A 17467-nucleotide genomic window follows, 5' to 3' on the forward strand; every position below is an offset into this window, starting at 1 on the left:
TTTGTGAGTCACCAGCCTTGAGTAGGCAAAGGTGTATTAGCAAACTCTATGTGAGCTCGTTGTAAATCTTAACTATTAATGTAAATGTCAACAGACCCAAAGAAATCAATGACATAGCTGCTGAAATAGAACAAAAAAGACTTTAACCTTTGCCAAAGGCTATCTTTTCAAATGAATTACTTCACATCTAGCACTGTTGTAGAGAAATCGGGTGTGCGCTGTATCGAAGGCCAGGACACGAGAGCACCGAGAAGTAAGTTGGTTTATTTCGACCTGCCAGGCTCGGCGGACTCTTGTCCTAATAAAAACCGAGCCCCAAATAGCGTTTTCCAGACCCTTTTATTCAGAGGATATAGGATTAAGGAGACTAACAGTGATGGTATGCAAACAGACCTTTGGTTAGTTTCTTCAGTGTTTGATCTTAGTATCAGATAAGTTATTTCCTCCAGGTGGCTCCACATCCAAGCCAGCTTGGATTAGCCTATCTTCCACATTCCATCTGGAGGCAACCCTAAATACAGATTCAATCTTACATCCTTTCTGAACATTCAAAGACTGTAGGGCCTATATTACTTATTTGGCCATTTTGGGGACTAGGTACACTTGGAAACAATTTTGAATTTATGCACAGGCTATTATCAGCACCAGATACATTTAGCCACACCAGAAAAGCACAGATCTGAGGATTATGGTAAAATGATTAAATTGAGCGTGATGTCAGGTGAATGATCATGAGTTGACTTTATTAGCAGTCAGAATATTGGATGGAATAGTTAATAACTAACTTGTTTCAGGATTCTGTAGTTAACTATAACAGGACAATTATCAGAAGAGAAATTTATGACATTTTATGCTGAAACTTCATGTTTAAATATGCAGGAAATCTATTGGGAGTGATCCAGAATGTACACCTTCTGTACTAGAGTAGCAGTACAGCTATGATTCTACCTCTAGAAAGGCCAGTTAAACAGGTGTTTGTCAATTACCTCTGTTTACTGAGACCAGCTCTGGGCAGAGCTGACCCTCCTAGATCACTATCTGTAAAATGGAATAATAGAACTGCTTCCTTCCAGGTTCTTTTGAAAGAAAAGAACTATTTATGTCTAAAGTCAGTATTTGGTGACCTATAAAACTAAGAAATATATTTTTAACTTCCCCAGGTATTCCTTGTGGAGAAGAGAGGGAGGAGATACTCTCTGTTTTTCATTGGAATCCGTTGGATGTTTTGGTGTGCTGTCTTGATGTCAGCGGGATTTTGTCCACAAGTAAGTTTCGTATCCACACTGAGCTTTTGGTGACCATATGATAGCAATTCTTTGTTCAAGTGCTTTGTATGTCAGAAGCATTTGAAATTGACTTGGGAGATGACAGAAGGCTGGCATATCACACTAAGGAGCTATATAAAGAAAAGGGGACAACTAGGTTCTTACAGACTGTGTACTTGGATTTTGTCTAGGTCCTTGGCTAAACTGCAAGAAATGAATTTCAAAAGCATGCCATGTTGATTAGGCCAGTAATTTCCTAAGGTAGGGTGGGAAGTGAAATGGGTGAAAATAACAGATCATGGGTCCCAGGTAAAGAAGAAGGAGCTAAAGAGTGATAAATAGGGACCATTTACAGACTACAATTGCCCATTATAGAGTATAAATGCCCAGGTTTTACTTGCATTTTGATCTATGCCAGGGTGAAGGCCAGAATAGGGGTTAAAAGGCAAGAGAGGGCCTGTTCAGCCTTTGTGCTTACTTTTTAAACCATTAATTATTTCCACCCCTTTGCTAATGGCATGGGAGGAATCCCAGCTATTTGCTACTTTGGTTGATTACCATACCCATCAGTCCCCCAGGAGGGCCTATGATAAGGCCCCTGGAGGATATCCAGGGCTTCTCATGGCTTCCTGTAGGTATCTCTTTCCGAATGGGAGTTCTCTTGAAGGTTTTCCAGCAGCCATCTCAGGGGTATTGAGGACATGTGTTCAATGGTGACAGTTTGTCTACCAGATTCTAGATCTGTCTATCGATTCCCTATCTGGTCTGCTTCAACTGGACATCAGCGTGTAAACTGTGCTTGTTACCTGAGAGACTGTGTACAACATGATTAGAGCACAGCCCCAGGGTTAGCTCCGAGCATGTTCTAATCCCAGCTCTGCCACGTGGCTGCCTGCTTCACTTCAGGCAAGTACCTGAAACTGTTCTGAGCCCAGTGCCTTCCTCTCCTATTTCACAGGATGGTCATACATCCAGTCCAGAAACCTGATATGGGGAAGAGCAAAGGTCAGTGGACTCTTGCCTCATCTTTTTCACAGGAAAATGTTAAGCATCATATAAATTCTTCAAACTGAGTATTTGCCCTAATGATGCTCAAAAGATTTATCCTCAGTCTACGATAACTGTAGTTGATTTTACATAAGCACATCAGTAAGAGAGCTGTGTCACCTCTAAACTCAGTGGGAAGCTACTTAGCTAAAGGACAACCCACCCAAATATCCAAGTTCCACCTTTCTTTTATGTTCCCTCGGTTTCAGTTTGCCTGGATGAGTTATGTGAGCTTGGTGGCCATCTTCTTCTTCACCTCTTTCTTTGGAATTGGGCCAGGCCCCATGCCTTGGTTCATGGTGGCTGAGTTTTTCACTCAAGGACCACGTCCTGCTGCTTTAGCACTAGCTGCATTCAGCAACTGGACCTGCAATATCATCATAGCCCTGTCTTTGACTTACATTATGGTAAGCAGCCTTATACTGTGCAAATTTACTGAACAAAGATAGGGTCAAACAGCTGCTAATTGGAACTCTGTGTTTCTCTTCTGTGCAGGACTTCAGTGGACTTTTTGTGTTTTTGTTCCCGTTGCTTTACATCCTTTATTATTTCATTGAATTTCCAGAAACCCACGGAATGTCCTTCAAAGAAATTGCAGCAAAATCCCGAAACAATGGTGGCTCATCTCAAGAGTCAGTAGCTGGGGGAGAAATGGAGAATGGAGAAATGGAGAAAGGGAGCTACAGAGAATATGTAAAGACTACCTGGTTTTTGAGAGGTTTTTAAAATAAGGATTCCTTGAGAATTTCATTTCTACATACATCTTCAAGTATTATTTTATCTTTTTATTTTTAACATATTCTTTCTTTTTTGTTCTTTTTTATTTTTTAAAGATAGTTAGGTTACACAAATGTCACATGAAAAATATAGAAGATTCCCATATGCTCCATTCCCTGCTCCTCTCACATTTTCCCACAATAACCACATTCTTCATAGTGTGGTACATTTGTTACAATTGATGAACACATTTTGGAGTATTGCCACTAAGCATGGATTATAGTTTACATTGTAGTTTATACTCTCTCCCACACAATTTTCTAAGTTATGACAAAATATATAATGGCCTATATCTGTCATTGCAATGTCATTCAGGACAATTCCCAAGTCCTCAAAATGCCCCTGTATTACACCTATTTTTCCCTCTCCCTGTCCTCAAAACCTCCAGTGGTCACTGCCTTCACATCAATGATATAAGTTCTTCCATTATTAGAATCACAATAAGTCTATAGTAGAATAACAGTAAGTCTGCTCTAGTTCATCGTTCATTCCCCAGTCCTGATGATTCTGGGATGGTGATGTCCACTCTGCCTCAAACTGAGAGGAGGCTTATATTCCATGAGACAGATGGATGGAACTATCTTGCTTGCAGTTGCAGACTCTCTCTGTTTCTTGGGATGGTCGTTGTCCACCATCATCTCTTCTTACTTGTCCTGGGTGAGTCCAGTGACCTGGAGAGGAGGTATTGCAATTCTGTTGAGATTCAGGGCCCAGCTGGCACATGGACAGTCCAAAGATTTAAGTCTCATAGCCATACACCTATCAACTCTAGTACTAGCCATAAATTAAAATAGAAGAGGCAGAATAGCCATGTGTAGGGAAACCACAGCTGAGTCCACCTCTGTCACACTGGGAAGCATAAACCCCAAAGTAGGGCCCAATTGCAGTGGAGAAAACTCCTGAACTGTCAGCCCTACTTATAGTGTCTGGGTGTTTCCAGATCCCTCAGGAGCCCCGCTATTTGAGGCAATATTTACTGTGGCAGTCAGTTAGAACTTTTCAAATGAAAAAGAAGATTTAAGGCAAATTTTATGGCCAGATTGTGGAATAGATAAAATACAGGTATTCAATTAAATTTGGATTTCAGATGAACATCCAGTAACTTTTAGTGAAAGTCTCTTCCAAATATCTCATGAGATTATGAAATTGAAATTTAATTGGGCATCTTGTGTTTTCATTTGCTAAATTTGGAAAACTTAGTAAAAATATAATTTAAAAAGGGTGGCATGAGGCAATATTGATAAATTGACATAATACAATTAAAAAGTCAAACAGTTTATACATTGTCTATTCATAACTATGGAAAAGTAACCAAAACTTGATTGTTTATTAAAATTTGAAGGCATTTCAAATAAGGGGAAACCATATAGCTTAATAAATCCTACTAATCATCCATTTGCTAGTTGGAAAAAATAAAGTTGAATACCTATCTCATATTAGCCAACAAAATATCTGCATATGGAGAGAAAGGCCAAATTAAAACCAAAAAAACTGTAAACTAAACGTAAAGAGCCAAAAGAAAATTTAGATGAATATTTTTCTAACCTTGGAGAGTGAAATATCTTTCTAAATAAGACCCTATGCGGGGGACACCCCTGCATGGCAGGGCACTCCTTGCGCACATCAGCACTGCCCTTGGGCCAGCTCCACACGGGTCAAGGAGGCCTGGGATTTAACCGCGGACCTCCCATGTGGTAGATGGACGCCCTAGCCACTGGGTCAATTCTGCCACCTCTTTGTCTTTTTAATGGTGGCCGTTCTGATAAGTATGAAATGATATCTCAATGTAGCTTTGATTTCCATTTCCCTAATCATTAGGGATATTGAACATTTTTTCATGTTTTGCTTTGCCATTTGTATTTCTTCTTTATACAAATGTCTATTGAAGCCTTTTACTCATTTTTTAATCTCATCATTTGTCCTTTTACGGTTGAGTTGTAACATCTCTTTATATATCATGGATATTAAACCCTTATTAGACATGATTTCCAAATATTTCTGCCATTGAGTGGGCTGCCCTTTCATCATTTTTACCAAGACTTTGAGGTGGAAAAGTGTTGAAAAATTTTGAGGAGATCCCATTTATCTATTTTTCCTCTTGTTCCACATGCTGTGGATACAAAGTCTAAGAAACCACCACCTACCACATGGTCTTGAAGATGGTTTCCTACATATTCTTCTGGTGGTTTTATGGTCCTAACTTTTGTATTGAAGTCTTTGTTCCATTTTGAGTTGAATCTTGTACAGGGAGTGAGATAGGGGTCTTCTTTCATTTTTTTGGTTATGGATATCCAGTTCTCCCAGGGCCCTTTGTTGAAGAAACTGTTTTGTTCCATTAACATGGACTTGGTAGGTTTGTCAAAAATCAGTTGGCTGTAGAGATAAGGGTTTATTTCTGGACCCCAATTCTATTCCACTGATTGATGCGTCTATCTTTATGCCAGTACCATGCTGTTTTCACTACTGTAGTTTTGTAATATGTTTCAAGGTCAGGAAGTGAAATTCGTCCCATGTTGCTCTTCTGTTTTAGAATGCTATTAGCTATTCAGCTGCACTTTTCCTTCCAAAAGAATTTGGTAATTGCCGTTTCTATTTTTATAAAGTAGGCTGTTGGAATTTTGATTGGCATTGCATTGCATGTATAGATCACTTTGCATTGATTGACATCTTCATGATATTTAGTCTTCCAATCCATGAACATGAAATGTCTTTCCATTTGTTTAGGTCTTGATTGATTTCTTTTATCATTGTTTTATAGTTTTCTGCATATAGGTCCTACAGGTCTTAGTTTAAATTGAGTTCCAGGTATTTGAGTCTTTTTGTTGCTACTGTAAATGAAATTTTCTCCTGATCTTCTCCTCAAATTGTTCAATACTAGTTTACAAAACATTACTGATCTTTGCATGTTAAGCTTGTGTTCTCCCACATTGCTGAATTTGTTTAATAGCTAAAGGAAATTTGTTGTAGATGTTCAGAATTTTCTAAATACAGGATCATATTATCTGCAAATAGTGAGAGTTTTACTTCCTCTTTTCCTATTTGGATGCCTTTAAGTCTTTTCACACAGAATTACTCTAGCTAGAATTCTAGTAGAATGAGGAATACCAATGGTGGCAGTGTGCAACCTTGTCTTGTTTCCATTCTTAGGGGGAAAACTTTGAACCTTTCCCCTTGAGTATGATGTTGGCTGCAAGATTTTCATATATGCCTTTTATCATATTGAGCAATTGTCCTTCTATTCCTATCTTTCAAAGTATTTTTATGAAGAAAGGATGCTGAATTTTGCCAAATGCTTTCTCTGCAAAGCTTTAGGTGATCACATCTTTTGTGCTAGTGGTAAGTTTGGTATGCACTCTGAGATTTTTGGTGACCATATGCTAGCACCTCTGTGTTCAAGGTTAAAATACTCTATGTGAAAACCATTTGAAATTGACTTAAGAAATGAGCCAGGGAACTGGCATACCACACAAAGGAGATATGTAAAGAAAAGGGGGACAATGAGTTTCTTAGGTTTGAAGACTGGACATCAGCATGTAAATTGTGCTTGTTGCCCAGAGAGGCAGTGTACAGCACGGTTAGGGCCCAGCTCCGGGGTCAGCCCCAAGTGTGTTTTTAATCCCAGCTCTGCCATGTGGCTGCCTGCTTCACCTTGGGCAAGTACCTGAACCTTCCTGAGCCCAGCGCCTTCCTCTACTATTACACAGGATGGTCATGCATCCAGTCCTGAAACCAGGTACAGACAAGGGCAAAGGCCAGTGGACTTTTGCCTCACCTTTTTCATAGGAAAATGGGCAAGCATCATATAAAGACTCCATCTGGAGGATTTGTCCTATTGGTGCTCAAAAGATGTAGCATGACTCAGACTAGAATAACTATACTCGATTGAACATAAACATATGAGGAAGAGAGCCGTGTCACCTCTAAACTCAGTGGGAGGCTAGTTAGCTAAAGGAAGACCCAGCCAAATATCCCAGTTCCAACTTTTGTTTTTTTCCCCTCTGGATAAGTTTGCTATGTGACTATAACAGCCATCTCCCTCTTTGTCAGTTTCTTTGAAAATGGGCCAGGACCCATCCCCCGGTTCATGGTGGCTGAGATTTTCAGTCAAGGACCATGCCCTGCTGCTTTAGCAATAGCTGCATTCAGCAACTTGTCCTGTAATTTCATTGTAGCCCTGTCTTTGCCATACATTGAAGTAAGCAGCCTAATACTGTGCAAATTTACTGAACATAGATAGGGTCAAACAGCTGCTAACTGGAACTCTGTTTATTCTCTGTCCAGGACTACTGTGGGCCTTATCTATTTTTCATCTTTGCTGGAATGGTCCTATTCTTTGCCTTGTTTACATTCTTTAAAGTTCCAGAAATCAAAGGAAAGTCCTTCAAAGAAATCACAGCAGTTTTCCAAAAGAATGGTAGCTCTTGCCAAGGGTGGAAAGCTGATCTAGAAATGGAATTCCTTGGAGCTACAGAGACTGTGTAATGCTACCTGCTTTTTGACATGAATAGAAATGGAAAGAAACCATGTGTTTTTAAAATAATGATTCCTTGAGAATTTTATTTCTCCATCCTGAAGTATTATTTTACCATATCATGTACACGTTTTTTCTTTGAGGTACCTAGGACCAGGGACTGAAACTGGAACCTCATATGTAGGGAAGCCAGTGCTCAACCACTGAGCCAGAATGGCTCCTCTGAGCTGGCTTTTCCATTTGTTTTGCTTGTTGTTCATTTTTGTTTTTTCAGGAAGCCCCAGGAACTGAACCCAGATCTTCCCATGAGGGAAGTGGGAGCTGAACTGAGTCAGCCACATCTACTCCCAATTTATTTTCTATGAGAAAAATCATGAATTTACAAAATAATCATGCATAATGTACAGAATTCCTTAACATCACCTCTCCACCAACACCTTGTATTATTGTGGAACATTTGCTTCAAATTATGAAAGGACATCATTAAAAGATTACTACTAACTATGGTCTATAGCTTACTTTTGATATGCATTTTCCATACACCTCCTTATCTTGAACACCATGTATTAGTTTTGTATATCTTTATCGTCACGAGCGAACACTCTCATATTTGTACTGTTAAACACAGTCCAACTTCAACTACATGGTTCACTGTGTTATACAGTCCCATACCTTGAACAATGCATCCAAAGTGTATATTGAATGGCTCTTACTTTCATCAAGAGTGGTGCAGTCACTGCCTCCGTAAATTTTTGAACGTTTTCCTTATTCCAAAAGAAAAAATCCCATTTCTGCAATTAACGACCCTTAACATAGATATAGTACCTGCACAAATTGACGCAAGAATATTACAATATTGTGCTTAACTGTAGTCCGTAAGTTACATTAATTGTATTTTCCTGTACATCAGCATAGTCTTACCACCTTGTAATAGTGACATACATTTGTTCCAGTTCATAGAACAGCCTTGTGTTTGTACTGTTCACCACAATCCTCATCCAGCAGGAGGTTCACTATGTTATTTAGTCCCTAGATTATTCTCTAGATTTCTTTCATTTGACATTTACGTCCCTAGACTATCCCTTTCAGCCACAATCACATTTATAAACAAGTTCTGTGAGTTATACTCACTATAATGTGTTACAATCACCTCTATTGATTTCCATACTTTCACGGTTAAGCCAATTAAATATTCTGCATACATTAAACACCAATACCACTTCTCAGCCCTCATCCTATCTCCTAGTAACCTATACCTAGATTTTATCTCCATGTCTTTATTATTCATATTTAGTTCATATCAGTGGGACCATGCAATATTTTTCCTTTTGTGTCTGGCTTATTTCACTTGACCTAATACTGTCAAAGTTCATCCATGTAATCATATGCATCCCAAGTTTATTTCTTCTTCCAGCTGAATAGTATTCCATCATATATATATACCATGTTTTGGTTATCTATTCATTGGTTGGTGAGCATTTAAGTTGTTTCCATCTTTTAGCAATTGTGAATAATACTGCTATGAACATAAGTGTACAGATACCTGTTCGCATCCTTGCTTTCAGTTTGACTGGATACACTCCTAGTAATGGGATTGATGGATCATACAGCAGTTCTATATTCAACTTCCTGAGGGACCACCAAACTGTCTTCCACAGAAGCTGCAACATTTTTTACAATCCCATCAACAGTGATGGAGTATTCCTATTTTTCTGTATCCTCTCCAGCACTTGTAGTCTTCTGGTTTTTGAAAATAATAACCATTCAGTAAAGTATTATGTGATATCTCATTGTAGTTTTGGTCTGTATTTCCCTAAGAACTAGTGATGTTTAGCAACTATTCATATGATTTTTGGTCATTTTTAATCCTCTTTGGGAAAACATCTATTCAAGTCTTTTGTGCAATTTCCCATTTTTAAAATTGGTCACTTCCCTTTTTATGGTTGAATCGTGTAGTTTCTTTATATAACATGGAGATCAATCCTTATCAGATATATGACTTCTGGAAAATTTCTCTCATGAATAGGCTCTCTGTTTACCTTTACAAGTTGTTTGAAGCATGAAAGTGTTTTAATTTTTGAGGAGGTCCCATATATCTATTTTTTTCTTTTGATGCTCATGCTTTGGGTATAAGGTCCAATAAATCACTACCAAGCACAAGATATTGAAGATGTTTCTCTATGTTTTTTTCTAGGACTTTTATGGTTGTTGATTTTATATTTAGGTCCTTGATCCATTTTAAGTTAAATTTTGTGTGAAGTATAATATAAGGGTCCTCTTTCTTTCTTTTAGATATAGCTATCCAGTTCTCCCAGCACCATTTGTTGAATAAGCTTAAGCTGTTCAGCCCCAGCTGGGTGGTTTGACAGCCTTATGAAAAATCACTTGACCATACACGTGAGAGTCTGCTTCTGAAACATCAGTTTGTTTCCATTGGTCTATGAGTCTGTCTGTATGAGAGTTGCCCATGTTAGCTCTTCATTTTTAAGGTGTTTCCAGCCTTTTGGGACCTCTTACCCTTCCAAATAAATTTGAAAATTGTGTTTTCCATTTCTTTAAAAAATGTTAGTGGAATTTTTATTGGGATTGCATTGAATCTGTGTATAAATTTGGGTAGAATTGACATGTTAATCATATTTAGTCTTCCAATCCATGAGCACGGAATGCTCTTGCATTTATTTAGGTCTTTTTTAAATATATATTTTCATTGCAGAAGTTGTGAACTTACAAAACAGTTATGTACATGTGTGAAATTCTCAACAACATCCCTATACCAATAAACCAGAGTGTTGTAGAACATTTGTTACAGATTATGACATAATATCATCAGACTATTAATACTAACTATGGTCTATACATTTGGTATACTTTTCCATACCTCCCTATTATTAACATAGTACACATTTGGCATTGATGTAAGAATATTATAGTATCATTGTTAATTATAGTGCAAAGTTTACATTAATTTTTTCCCATGCTTCTCTGCATTCTTACCATCTTGCAATGGTGATGTACATTTGTTCTAGTTCACAGAAGAACATTCTTGTATTGTACTGTTAACCACAATCCTCATCCACCACTGGGTTCACAATATATACAGTCCCTAGATTATTTTAGGAAATAGAATTTAGAAATTGGTCTGTAATATTTTTTCATAATATCTATATTTGGCTTGGTATTTAGGGTAACATTGACTTCATAAAGTGAGTTTGATAGTGTTCCTTCCTGTTCAATTTTGTGGAAGAGTTTGAGCAAGATTCCTATTGCATCTTCTTTAAATGATTGATAGAATTCACCTGTGAAGCCATCTGGTCCTAGGCTTTTCATTTTTAGGAGGTTTTTGATGACTGTTTCAATCTCTTTCCTTGTGACTGGTTTGCTAAGGTCTTCTATTTCTTCTGGGGTCAGTATGGAGTGTTTCATGTGTTTCTAGGAATTTTTCCATTTCCTCTATGTTGTCCAGTTTGTTGTTGTACCATTGTTTATAGCATCCTCCTAAGATCTCTCTTATTTTTATGGGTTCAGTTGGCCCACTCTCATTTCTGATTTTATTTATTTGCATCTCCTCTCATCTTTTCTTTGTTAGTCTAGCTAAGGATTTCTCACTTTTGTCTGTCATTTCAAAGTACCAAATTTTGATTTGTTGATTCTCTCTTTTTATGTTCTCAATTTCATGTATTTATGCTCTAATCTTTATTTCAATCTTTCTGTTTGCTTTGGGATTAGTTTGCTGTTCTTTTTCTAATTCCTTCAGTTGTGCTGTTAGGTCTTTGATTTTAGTTCTTTTTTCTTTTTTAATGTACGCATTGAGGGCTATAAATTTCCCTTTTTACTGTACCCCATAAGGTTTGATATGTTGTATTCTCATTTTCATTTGTCTCAAGATATTTACTGATTTTCTTGCAATTTCTTCTTTGACCTACAGATTATTTAGAATGCAATAAATAACCTCCATATAGTTGTGAATATTCTCTTTTTCCACCTGTTATTGATTTTCAGTTCATCCCATTACGATCAGGGAAAGTGCTTAGTAAAATTTCAGTCTTTTTATTTTATTTTTTTTGAAAGCTCTTTATCTTGGTATCTATTTTAAAATATACTTTTGTTTACTTTTAAAAGATACATAGAGTACACCAAATGTTATATTAAAAAATATAGGAGATTCCCATATGCCCCACTCCCCACACCCCCCCACTTTTCCCACATAACAACTTCTTTCACGAGCGTGGTACATTCATTGCATTTAATGAATACATTTTGGAGCACCGCTACACAGCATGGATTATAGTTTATGTTGTAGTTTACACTCTCTTCCAGACTATTCAGTGGGTTATGGCAGGATATATAATGTCCTGCATCTGTCCCTGCAGTATCATTCAGGACAACACCAAGTCCCGAAAAAGTCCCCATATCACACCTCCTTTTCCCTCTCTCTGCCTTCGGTAACTCCAGAGGCCACCCACGGTCCTCAGCATTGCAGAATAAAATATGGTGTACAGTGGACTTACTGGTATTGTACTTCAGAATTATTGTGACTCTAAAATGGAAGTCTGTTTAAATTCATTGAGATCTGACTTATAACCCAACATTTGATCTATCCTGGAGAAAGATCCATGAGCACTTGAGACAAATGTATATTCTGCTGTTTTGGATATAATGTTCTATAAATGTCTGTTAGGTCTAGTTCATTTGTCATATTATTCAAGTCCTCAGTTTCCTTATTTATAATCTGTCCAGAGGTTCTATCCAAAGCTGAGAGTGGTGTGTTGAAGTCTCTAGCTATTATAGAAAAGCAATTTTACTTTTGTATGCCTCATGTATTTTGGGGCATCTGTATTAGATGCATAAATATGTATTATTGCTTTTTCTTCTTGGCGAATTGTCACTTTTATTAATATATAGTGATCTTCATCTCTTATAACAGTTTTGCATTTAAAATCTATTTTGTCCAAGGGTGGGTATGGTTCAGTGGTTGAGTGCCTGCTTCCCTTGTGCAAGGTTTCAGGTTCAGTCCCTGTCACTTCCTTAAAAAAAAAAACTATTTTGTCTGATATTAGTATCACTTCTCCAGATTTTTTGGTTACTGTTTCTATGGAATATGATTTTTTCACCCTTTAATTATCAGTCTGATTGTGGCCTTGTGACTTAGCTGGGTCTCTTGTAGATAGCAGATAGATCACTCATATTTTTTTAATCCATTCTCTCAGTCTATGTCTTCTGATCGGGGAGCTCAATCTATTAACATTGACTTTCATTACTGACAGGCATTACTTAGTTCATCATTTTACCCCTTGGCTTTCTGTTATCATATCTTACCACTGTCTATTTTTTAACCCTTTTAGTTACCCTTACATATAATCTTCATTTCTACACTCCTCTCCAAGCTTCTTGCCGTTGTCTTTTCCTTTCATACTGCAGCAAACTCTTTGATATCTCTTTTTAAATTTTTTTTTATTTAAAACAATTTTTAAAGATACTTAGATTATACAAATGTCACATAAAAAATATAGGGGACTCCCCATATGCCCCCCTCCCCACACTGCCCACATTTTCCCGTATTAACAACATCCTTCATTAGTGAGGTACATTCACTGCAATTGATGAACACATTTTGGAGCACTGCTACTAAGCATGGGTTACCTTTAGTATCTCTTGTAAATCTGGTCTTCTGGTGACAAACTCAATTTTTCTTTGTCTGTGAGGACATAAACTCACCTTCATTTCTGAAAGACAGTTTTGCAAGATAAAGATTCTTGGCTGGCAGTTTTTCTCTTTCAGTACCTTAAATGTATCACATCACGTCTTCTCGCCTCCATGGCTTCTGATGAGAGATTGGCAATTGTTACAGATACATTGCATTTCTCTTGTTGCTTTTATAATCTATTCTTTATCTCTGACATTTAATATTCAAAATAGTAGGCGTGTTGGAGTGGGTCTATTGTATTTACTCTGTTTGAGGTGTCTTATCCTTCTTGAATATTGATATTCAAGTATTTCATAGGGGTTAGAAAAATTTCTGTCATTATTTCCTCAATTATTCTTTCTGCTCCTTTTCCTTTCTCTTCCCTTTCTGGGACACCTATAACATGTATGTTTGTGCATTTCACGCTGTCAACCAATTCCCTGAGACCCGGTTCAAAAATTTTTCCATTCTTTTCTCTTTCTGTTCTTCTGTCTTTTCAAGTTCAGGGGCTCTGTCCTTCAATTCACTAAGTCTTTGGTTAGTCCCCAAAGCCTCCTGTCCGATTCATGAGGCACTCTCTAGGTCTGCATATCCCCAAAACAGGTCTCTTGCACAACTTCTGCCTTTCTTCCCTGTTTTGTAAGACAGCTGCGCCTTGCCTGACCTAGTCTGACACCACCATCCCGGAATCTCAGTTAGACCATTTTTAAATGAAAAAGAAGATTAAGGGCAAATTCTATGGCTAGATTTTAATAGAGGATTGTCAGATAAAATACAGATGCCCAGTTAAATCTGAATTTCATAGAAATAAATTTAACTTTTTAGTGGGTGTTCCAAATATCTCATGAAATTATGAATCTCAAATTTAACTGGCAATCTTGTATTTTCATTTGCTAAATATGGCAAATTTAGTAAAACTATAATTTAAAAAGTATCACATGGTACAATATTGATAAATTGACGTAATAGAATTAAAAACTCAGAAAAGGATACAACTATGTAAAAGTATTCAAAACTTAACAAAGTGGGCATTTCAAATAAGGGGAAAATACACAGCTTAATAAATGTTACTAAATATATGTTTACTAAAATTAGCTGTAAATAGAGAAAAGTGCTAAATTAAAAAAAAAAGTACTAAACTCAAGCCAAAGAAAAAGTTTAGATGAATGTTTTTCTAACCTTGGAGTGTGAAAGAACTTTCTAAATAAGACCAAAGGAAAACACAGCAAAGGAAAAAATCTGATAGTTTTACTATCTAAACATTAAGAACCTCTGTATATTTTTAAATTAAAAAATAAATAAAGTGAAAAATATCGCAATATATAAAAAGTACAAATTATCTTAAATGTCTAAGAATCAGATGTCATTTTCCTTTCCTTTCCAATCAGTAAAGGAACCGAAGCTGACAAGAGTCCTGTGAAACAGGGTCTTCATACACTGCTGATAGGAGCAATAAAAGAACTCACTGCATTCTGTTTCTAGTGACCCAGTAATTCTATTTATAAAAGTGTGGTCTATGAAACTATTGAAAATGTATATAGAGTTATTTGTAAGGATGTTGGTAACATTGTTATGTAAAATAGCAAAAAAGGACTGAAAATAAAATGCTGAAGTATTACATTTCTGCCAAATCATAATTTGGGAGACTATTAAATGACTTTGGAAAGTATTCCTGATGTATTTATTAAGTGAAAAAGCAGTTTTCCAAACAACGTGCTCAGTGTGATACAAATTATTGTAAAACAAAACAAACACAAAATTTCTCTTTATAACAAAATGTCTGAAAGAAAATTCACCTAAATGTTAACATGAATAATGATTATCTCTGTGTGGTAGGATTGTGATTTTCATACTTCTTTTATGCACCTATGCATTTCCCACACTCTGTGAAAGAAATGGGTGTTAGCATTGTATTTTTAGAAAGCCACTTTTAAAATTTTGAAGGGATTTCCAGTTCAAATCATAATGAGGTAAATGAACTACAGCCTACCTACTAAAGACTCTGGATAAATTTAAAAGTAACCACCTGAGATCTCTGAAAAGTAAACAAATCAGATAGATTAAGGAGGGGAGACCAAAACAAGGACAAGGCATCCCTTGGAAATGAGTTTCCTTTTTTTTCTGCTATATGGTCTCGTGGCTTTGATTTGAGCAGGCCCATGTCATATACGGTCCAGGCAGTGACATGAGAGGCAAAAATTCCAAATAGAAACTTCATCTCCAACCAGGATAACTGGGAAATGAGCCTTTGGGGTCTGAAGAGTTTAAAAAGAAGTCCATGTGTATTGTTTGCTTCCTCTTTCTCTCCCAACTTTGCCCTATCATTCTAGCTAAGGATTGAGAAAAGGGGCCCTGTAGTAGAAAATCCTGGAAAGGATAGAGATAAAGAAGATGATTCCTCTAATTCTGTGTATAAAACTGCCCAGGCTACAAGCTCATCCCTCAGTGAGCATGTGTGGGAGATGCACAAAGTGTCATGGCAAAGGTTTAAAACTGTACGGATACTAGAACCACTATCCAGGTAAGTTAAGATAGAACTTACAGTATGAACCTAAAGGGGTTAATTGCCTGTTAAAGCAGCAAAAAAAAAAAAAAAAAAAAAAAAAATCAGCATTTAACTGAAGATTTTAACAGGACCCAGAGATTACACAACATACAGTCTAAAATTTAAAATTACTCAACGGTCAGGGAAGAGAAAGGACAATCAACATGTGTCAACTGTAACATGACCCAGAAGTTAGAATTATCAGATTTTAAAGCAGCTATTACAATAGTGCTCCACAAAAGAAAGGTAAACACACATAAGGGAAATGGAAGTTGAAAGTTCTCAGAAGAGATGCAGAAACTAAAGTTTTCATATTTTTCAAAGGGAAATTTCTACAACTGAAATATATAATACTGAAATTTTTAAAAATCACTGACGTACTCCATAACAAATAGGACAGAGTAAAAAGGCAGTGAAATTGAATGTAGAGCAAAAGACATTAGAAGAACAGAAAGAAAAAAGATGGAAAAACAATGAGCAGTACCTCTGGGGCCAATAGAGGGTTAAGAGTCATATCCCAGGAATACCAGGAGCCAAGGAGGAAAAGATTGTTGAGAAAAATATTTGAAGAAATAAGGGCTAAAATTGCCCCAAATTTAGTGAAAAATAAATTTGCAAATACTTGAAATAGAATAAACTCATAGAAAACCACATGTGGTCATATAAAAATTAAACTGCTAGAAAGCAAAGATAAAAAAGTAGGTCAAAAGTAAAACTATGGGGAACAAATATGGTTCAAGTGGTTAAGTGCCTGCTTCCCACGTGGGAGGTCCCAGGTTTAGTTGCCCATGCCTCCTTAAAACAAAAAGAAAAACAAACAACAAGTAAGAGGAATAAAAAAACCAACTTAGGGTAGCCGATGTGGCTCAGTGGTTAAGTGCCAGCTTCCCATAAACGAGGTCCTGGGTTCAATCCCTGGCCCCCAGTACCTCAAAATAAATAAATAAATAAATAAATAAAAGTATGGAAAAAATGGAAAAACATACTATGCAAGCACTAGAGAAAGAGTGAGAGAGAAAAGGAAAAAAACTGGGGTGGCTATATTAATATCCGAAAAATAGAGTTCTAGGACAATAAATATGAAAAATTTAATAGTCATTATATTATGATAAAGGGATGATTAATCAGGAAGAAATAACCTTCTTAAATAAATGTACACTTAATAAAAGTATTTCAAAATACATGAAGGAAAACTGATGCAAATGAAAGAAATGAAAGGGAAAAAATAGACAAAGCCATAACAATAATTGGAGACATAAACATCCCTCACTCTGTAATCAATAGAAGAAGTAGATTTAAAAAAAAGAGAGAGAAAGCAGTAACAGTATTAGAAACACTCAAATGTCCTTTCACTCAGGAATGGATAAACAAATCTTAGACTGCACACCACAATCAAAAAGAGCAAACAACTGCTATATTCACCATGGATGAATCTCAAATATATTAGGCGACATGAACAAAGCCATATTACTAAACTCTGATCCTTTTGATGTGACATCTGGAAAAGGTAAAATTAAAGGACTGGAAAAGAGATTAGTGGTTGCAAGGAGTTTGGGGTTAGATTTATACAGGAGTAGCACTAGGGAATTATTGGGAGCAATAGTGTTCTTTATCTTGACAGTAAGAGTGATTTACTGCATTATGTGTTTGTCTAAACTCATAGAATTAAACACCAAAAA

The sequence above is a fragment of the Dasypus novemcinctus genome, chromosome 4 (assembly GCF_030445035.2).
Source record: "Dasypus novemcinctus isolate mDasNov1 chromosome 4, mDasNov1.1.hap2, whole genome shotgun sequence".
Classification (NCBI taxonomy): domain Eukaryota; kingdom Metazoa; phylum Chordata; class Mammalia; order Cingulata; family Dasypodidae; genus Dasypus; species Dasypus novemcinctus.